Source organism: Elephantulus edwardii, unplaced genomic scaffold (genome assembly GCF_000299155.1).
Source record: "Elephantulus edwardii isolate Elephantulus edwardi_28Jun2011 unplaced genomic scaffold, EleEdw1.0 scaffold00007, whole genome shotgun sequence".
NCBI classification, from domain to species: domain Eukaryota; kingdom Metazoa; phylum Chordata; class Mammalia; order Macroscelidea; family Macroscelididae; genus Elephantulus; species Elephantulus edwardii.
The window spans coordinates 28,408,721-28,417,147 of NW_006399757.1; positions in this window are offsets into that span (position 1 = coordinate 28,408,721).

An 8,427-nucleotide genomic window follows, 5' to 3' on the forward strand; every position below is an offset into this window, starting at 1 on the left:
GGCCTGTTCTTTCATCTTCTCTCTGCAGTCTTACGCTCATTGTTTGTTGCTGCCAAAGCAGTAAATGTTGTTTGTCTTCACTGCAAAACCAAGGCTAGGAAACTTTGAAGTGTTTTCTGTTGCTTAATGTCACCTACTGTTCCTGTCAGCAAACTGAGATAAACCTGATGGACTGAGGTGTCTGGTCTAATTCCTTTATTGACACATAGTCCTGTCTTCAAACACCAGTGTAAATGAATAAGTACTGAGATAGTAATGTGTCAGTAATAGGCTGCTAGATAAATGCCATTGTTTACGTACTGATCCTGGCTTCCTAAGGTCCAAACAGCTCAGAAATCTTACAAATTAGCACCTCACTGAGATCAAAGAATTGTCTTTTCTTTCTGCAATTACCTACTTGGAGAGTTGAACAAGCAAAGGAGACTAGTTTTAAGCTGTCTCTCTCCAGACAAAATTTTTCTTTTGAGGGGAACAAATGGTGAAAGGGATGGTCAAGAATAAGACTTGTACTTTATTTTTGTTGTATGAGAGCAGGGGGGTGTGTGTGTGTGTCTATGTTTTAATTTATTATGTTAGTACATAGTTCTATCCCCATTATAATTCTTTTTTGAAAATTAGTAGAAAGATCCATGTTCATGCTTAATAGCAAGCAATCTTGGAAGAATAAACTTCAGTTTAAAGAGATGAAAATGACTTTGAAAATCAATGGCACCATATATCCTACAGTTTCAAATAGAAGGCTTTCAAAAATTGCATTTTCTAAAGAAGTGAACATTTGGACTGCAAATTTTCCAGTTTCATTCTTGGTATATCCTGAGTAGAAAAATGTCCCCATATATTATTCAATATTATTTTTTAATTAATCATTTCATGAATTTAATTGCATATTCATAAATTTCCTTGCCTAAAATATATTCCAGTCCCACTAGTCTGTATCTAAAATGACATCTGTTTCTTGGAAGACATTAAGAGATGATAGAAGTTGTTTACAAAATGTAATTGACTTTACATCTTGTCGTTCCTACGAGTTGTGCAATCTGAAAACAAGAACTCAAGTGGTCAAACCTATGGTGGTCATTGTTACTTAGGACAACATGGGTTTACTTTCAAGAATGACAAGATTCTCTCTTAGTGGCAGACTTTACTTCTCATGTAAATGAAGAGAGTCTACTTTCACATTCTAGTGATATAAGGACTAATCTCACTTTATAGTCTAGGGCTTGTCTACAATGGGAAAACAGTTTAAAGAAATGAAAATGGACCATTCTTTTCACTAAGGCTGGACAAACTTTTTTTTCAAATATACATTTTACTTATTTTTTTATATTCCTGCTTTTTAAAAGATAATTAAATTTGTTCTTATGACAAATTAAAACTAAAAAAATCAAAACTTTCCACCATCAAATCAGAATCAGCTCATAGTTGACCTTATAGTGGGTTTTTGGAGCCTGCAAATAACACTGGAGGCGGTAGTCATCTTTCTCCTGCAGAGCTACTATAGATTTGAACTGTCAAGGGCACCACCTTTGGGTTGGCAAGGCAACTCCTTATGGACTATGCCATAATGAATTTGACAACATAGAATGGACAACATATAATGTAGTTTTGTCTTATTTTCCTAAAGCTACTTCCTTCAAGGGGGAAAAATAATCTGTATTATTGAGATAAACCAAGATTTGAATAAGGCTTCTACCAAAATGTATCCATGTCCAAGTTTCCAGAATTCTCACAATGACAACCTACAAAAACTGGTAATGAGAATACCGGCAATGGTAGAACTATTATAATTATCATGTAACAAGAATGAGTTTTCAATGGGCCTAGAATTACACTGATCTATTTTATTGCCTTTATCCTTTAAATATCCCTGTGAGCTCTAGATGCTAAAGTGAAACATGAAGAAAAAATCGAAAAGCTATAATAGTGCAAGTTAATGAAACATTAAAGTGAAATCTAAGAGGGTGCATACCTCATGTGAATATTTTTAACAGATCTCACAGCAACTCTTTTTAACATAAAGCCTAAAATAAAAAAAAAAAAACCTTGTACCCACTACTACTGAAATGATTCTAACTCATGGGAACCCTCTGTCTGGTTTCTGAAATGATGACTTTTTACAGAAGGATTCTGCTCATCTTTCTCCTGCAAGTGGCTGCTGGACATGAACTACCAACCTTTTGGTTAGAAGTACAACTCATAACACATGATTCCACTTTAATGTGCAGCTAAAATTCAGAAATGGCACAACTAGCACATCAATGGTTTTAGACTTTCTATTAGTTAATGAAGAGGGACTTGCACGTATAGATGAAGGAACATCAATTTTGAAAGTGGAACATTCAGCCAGACTTGAACCGCAACTATGCTCACAGGTTTATGTAACCTAGGCAGGCCATCTATACTAATGGTATCTAGATTTCTTCATATAAGGGTAAGATTAATAACATAAAAGAAGCAAGAATTGATGCATTTGAACTGTGATGACAGGGGAAAAAAGTGAATATACTGTTGACTGCTAAAAGAACATTTAATCAGTCCGTGAAGAAATGTTGTTGTTGAGCACCATAGAGCTAGAACTGACCCATAGCTAACCCTGCAGTATGTTTTCAAAGGAACTTGATTCCACAGGAGAAGATAGCCCATTCTCTCTCATGGGGCAGCTGGTGAGTTCAAACCACGTACCTTTGATTTGCCAGTGCAACTCCTTACCACTAAGCCAGTAGAGCTCCCTAGAGTTGTGTTTTTTGTTTTTGGTTTTTTGTTGTGTTTTTTTTTAGAAGAAATATAACCAGAATATTCCTTATATGCAAGAATGTCATGACATCAATTCATTTACTTTGGACACATCATAAAGAATGACCAACCAAAATAAAAGGGCTTGGTAGAGGGCCAACAAAAGCAAAGAAAACTCTTGAAATGGATTGACACAAAAGCCAGAGCAGTGGACTCAAATATGGCCAAGCCATGGTCATTCTGTTAAACATTAGACTGCCGCAAGTCAAAGATGAGTCAGTGGTAATGAACAACAACATTGTAACATAGCAGTCCATATAACATTGCTATAACATTATCATGAAGCACCCTATATCTAATTGTCTGCTGATAAAACTTTTGTCCTTGAAGTTGGTCTGTTTCATGAAATCTTCTGTTAGCACCTAAACGGAACTAAGTCTGACTTATCAAAAAAGGAAGCATATTTATGGATTTAGATGAAGAAAATTACTGGGCATAGAAAGGAGACTGTTCTTTCATACTGTTGTACAGTCTTACTTTCTCTGAAACAGAGATTTTAATGTTCCACCACATCCAGGATTGAATACGTCTGCTGAGACACATCACTTGATATCCCATCAATTCCTTGGGCTTAATATTTTGTGAATGCTTTCAGTGCAGCTTTAATTTCTTCCTTCAAGACCACTAGTTCATATTCTAGGTTCAGCATATTCTAGGTTCCATGTCATCAATGTCTTTTTTTTTTGTACTTTGCATTATTTTCATCTTCTTTTGATGCTTTCTAGATCATTCAGGATTTTTGCCTATAGCATGGTATTGCAACTCGAGGCTTGAATTTGTTTTTTAGTTCTCTCAGCTTGAGAAATAATGAGTGGGTTCTTTTTGTTTTTCTAAATCTTCAGCTCTTTGCACATTTCATTATAGCATTTTGTTTTGTCTTCTCAAGCGACCCTTTGAAATCTTCTATTTCTCTTTTACTTTGGCATTTCCTCCCCTTGTTTTGGCTTCTCCATGCTCTAGTGCAATTTTCAGAGTCCCTTCTGGCGTCCGTTTTGGTCTTTACTCTCTCCACTATCTTTGTGATGATCTTTTGCCGTCTTCCTGTTTGATGTCCTTGATATCATCCCACAACTGATCTGGTCTTCAATCATTAGTGTCCAATGCTTAAAATCTAGTCTTGAGATGGCTTTTAATTTCAGGTGTGATAGATTCATGATAGACTATATTTTGATTCTTGTGGACTTGTTTTCATTTTCTGCAACCTCAGTTTGAACTCACTCAGTTCGTACGTGAGTAACTGATGGTCTGTTCCACAATCAGCACTTGGTACAGTTTTGACTGCCGATACTAAGCTTCTCCAATGGTTCTTTCCACCTAGGTAGTCAATCTGATTAGTGTGTAGTCCATCATGTGAGGTTCATGTATACATAGTGACCTTTTATGCTTTTTGGATTTTTTAGAAAGGTATTGCTTCCCAAAGAACAAGCGTATGTGTCTTGGAGAAAGTGCAACCAGGATGTTCATTGGAGGTAAAGATGAGGAAATTTCATCTTCCATACTTTGGACATATATTTTAGGAAGGGCTTTGGTGACCTACTGGCAAGAAGCTGTGCTGCAATCTTGAAGGCACATGGTTCTAGTCCACTAACTGCTCCATGAGAGAAGGATGGAAAAGTTCTTCCTGTGCAATTAACTGCCTCTGAAAACCCGCTGTAGGATCAGCTGTGGGTCGAAGCCACCTTGATGCCTGCACACAATAGGCCAGGAGAAGGACATCAGATTGGGAAAGATGGAGGGCCAAAGAAAGAAAGAAAGACACAGTGACTATAACAATGAACTCAAGCACATCAGAAACGATGAGGATGGCACAGGATAGGGCAGAGTTCAGACCTGTTCTTCAGAGGATTGCTATGAGTTGTAGTCAACTCAACAACACCTAACAACAATACTCCACCAGCAATTATCAGACCTCAGGAGGCTCTTTGCTTACAAAGTGGAGGGAAAGATCCACGGGCCTATGAACTAAAAGTAGCAGTGAGTGTTCCAATACAGAATGTGGAAGTATTGACAGTAAAACATAAAATTTACACTTTATTCAGACTTACAGCATTTAGATGCCAGCTGGCATACATTTAGAAACTTCATGTATTTAGAACCTTCATGTTTATCCTTCTTCCTTACAATTATTAAGAAAATATTACCAGCTCTTGTAATTTCTTGTAATACCCTCTTTGCTTTCTGTGATTAAAAAAAAAAATGAAAAACAAGCGGCATGTGAATGTTGGTACATGACAATGCTCCTTTCTCTGTCCTAAGTAATAGCAGAAGAGGAAGGAGGGAACTTGATGCAGTTCCGTAAGAGGACGACCTGGGACACCCTTGCATGAAGCCAGCACTTCCACTGAGCCTGACTGCAGGGCTGCCAGCATGGACTCGTGGGTCAAACTCCACTGAAGTCTGAGAGCACCTGTTGTGAGAAGCTGGGAAAAATCTTGGCAAGCAAAGCTCATGTTGATTTTTGCCGCCTTTTTGAGCAAATATCCTTTGAGGATCAATAGCTCACTGGTTTATTTTTTAAAATATTTCCTTTTGAATTTCCTTTCCTCTAAATTTAGCTGTGTAAATAACCCATTAAAAAGGATCTTTTCTTATGGAGTAAAAGAATACAATACTTTGAGGGGTTGAGTACATGATCAAGTTCAAAGATGATAATTTTATTCTTTTTCCTCCCAAGTATTACTTTCAGTTAAGTGCCCTGAGGCTAATGAAGAATAATGAAGACTAATGATCTTCTCTGTAAAGCAGCATTCAAATCACACCATTTTTTTAATCACAGCAAAAAAATATTTCCAAAATAGAAATTACTTCCCATTTTTAAAAATGGAATAAAAAGTTCAGATTTCTTTTTTTAGTAAAAAGAGCACAAAACCTGCTCTTTGCAATATTGAAGGATGATTGTTAAATGTATATTGAATGTGCTTTATGAGTAGTCTTCTATAAGAACTCTCCAGTAACATGGACTGGAGGAAAGCAAGGAGACAAATGAGTGCAAGGGATTCTGGTTTTTTCCAACAGAAAACTGAAAAGTCGTTTTTTGTGAAGAGAGTAAACAAGAGCCTCTCCAGTCTTCACTTCACTGTGATTCATTTCTTGGTCTAAGTTATTTCCCAAACCAAAAGTGGGCTATACCCTGAGTCTCTGTTGACAAACCTGGCTGCCAACAAGGAAGGGCTGGCAGTCTCTTGAAATCCATTTAATTATATTCCTGTGGGCACATAGAAGCAGCTGTCTGCTCTGTACTTGCACACCCACTTCTAGGCTGACCTCCACTGGGAGTGGTTAGGGCTGAAAAGAATACATTTCTTTAAGAGAAAACTTGCTTCAGGACTTTATAAATTATACTTTATCCCTTCAAGCAACACTTGTATTCCTTTTTGTTTACTAGTGACCAGAGGAATAAATTATAATTTTTTTTACTTCACATATAATTACAAATAATAATCTCCTATAAAATTTTTAAGAGTACTCTGGTGGCCTAGTGGTAAGAAGTTGGGCTGCCAAAACTAAGGAACACTGTTCAAATCCTCCAGCTTCTCTGCGATAGGAAGTCTCCACCTGAGGGATTTAAAGCTTCTGAAAACCTGCTGGAGATTCTGCCAAATTGATTCTGACTCATCAGCACACAACAGCAATGACAACATTAAATTGTAGCCAATAATGCATTACCTATCATTTGCATGTCCACAGAATGTTAGAGAATGAAAAAAAGTAAGAAATTCAGACCTCCAATAAACCCTGACCAAAAGTTTAGCCAGAATGTTCCCTAAGTACTAGTTAAATCAAGATTTATTTTTGTATTTATTTACTATCATTCCTTTGAAAAGCGAACTTGTGATTCTCTCTAGAAACATATCTGTGCTAATGGAAGAAAAATAGTCCAGTCTGAGGAAAATGGGACGATTGAAAAGGTAAAGATTAGAAAAAGGAGACTGGAGTGGAGAAAGATTGGTCCCCACAATGCCAGTCCCAGAGTCCTTCTCGGTTGTTATATATGGATGACAATTTTGCAACTCATTATCCTAAACCCAAACACAGTTTGAAACACATTCAGGTATACAACTAGCAGTGTTGCTAGCTAGAATCAAACCACTTTGAGAGAGGGCACAGTTGTTCCTATTCCTGAGGTAGGACAATAATTTCCCCATGGTTCCAAGGGACACAGAGTGATTAGTAGCCTTGAGAACTGAGACTTCTGGGAAGAAGGTAAAGATAGGAAAATGTTAGGGGAAGGATGCTGTGTCTTTCTTATATTTGATGTGTGTTTCTATTGTTTAACAAGTTTGAGATGCCTCACATTTAAGTGTGTGTGCATGAATCCAGGAGAACTGGAATCCAGAATTTGAATATGATGATGATGTTGATAAAAAAATTATAAATGCTAACAAAAATAAATTCACAAGAAATTAATGTTCTGTGTAGATCCTATGCAACCTTTCATTCCAATTCATCAGAGTATTTCCCAGTGTACCACAAGATCAGGCTCTTTTAATCACAAACATTTTTACAAAAATAGAATATTCTTCAAACATGAGCCACAAATTCCAGTGTTCCTGGAAATTCTATTGCTCTCCATCTTCAATACGTTGTGAAAGTGTCAAAGATGATGGGTGCTTGTCCTACATTCTGGTGGATAGAGCTTTGGAGCTTAGAGATACAGAAGTGACACCTGCCTATTTATAATTGAGGTGTTGCTTTGGTTGTTGTGTTTTGTTTTTTTTTTTTCATGTTTCCTAACACATTTAATTTTGACATTGGCCCCATGAGGAGGGCACTTTTTTTCTCCCCATTCATTCATCGTTGCACTTTTCTCCCCACCCATACCTACCCTCCAGTTCACTCTTCTCTTTGAAAAATAAAAGAAAAATTCTTTCGTTGTTATACAATCCCTTCCCTCCAAGTTTACTCCACTATGCAGCCTTTATATAATTGAGGATTTTATAGAAGTATTATTGTCTAAAAAAGGGACTTACTTTTAGTGTGTGTCTACTATTTGCTACCGGCTTCAGTTTGCTTAGCTCCACCATCAACACTCATGGTACCGGCAGCCAGGAAATCAAAAGATGAATTGCATTGGTAAAATCTGCTGGCAGGGACCTCACCAGAGTACTGAAGAGCAATGATTCTATAGACTAAGATGACCTGATGCAGGTCATGGCTTCACAATTACTTGCTATGCATCACAAATCTGGACAATGACTAGGGATGACAGAAGAAGAATTGATGCCTCTGAGTTGTGCTGGAGGAGAATATTGAACATGCAATGGAGAACAAACAGGTTCAACATGGAGGGGTGAAACCAAGATGCTCCTTGGAGGCAAGGATTTTGAAGCTCCATCTGACATATTTTGGGCATGTTACAAGGAGAGACTAGTTCTTGGAGAGGAACATCATGCTTGGGAGGGTGGAGGGGACAGTGTAAGAGAGGAAGACCCTGCATGAGAAGGATTGACTCAGTAACTAGAGTAATGGAGGTGGATGTGTTGGAGACGAAGTTAGCTTAGGATAAAGCAGGAATCAGAGCTTTTGTACATAGGGTCGCTATGAATTGCAAGCAACTCGATGGCACATAACAACAACAAACAACTATTTGCTAGCTACTATAGCTGGGCAATCTCCTCTTGTGTGATTTGCTGC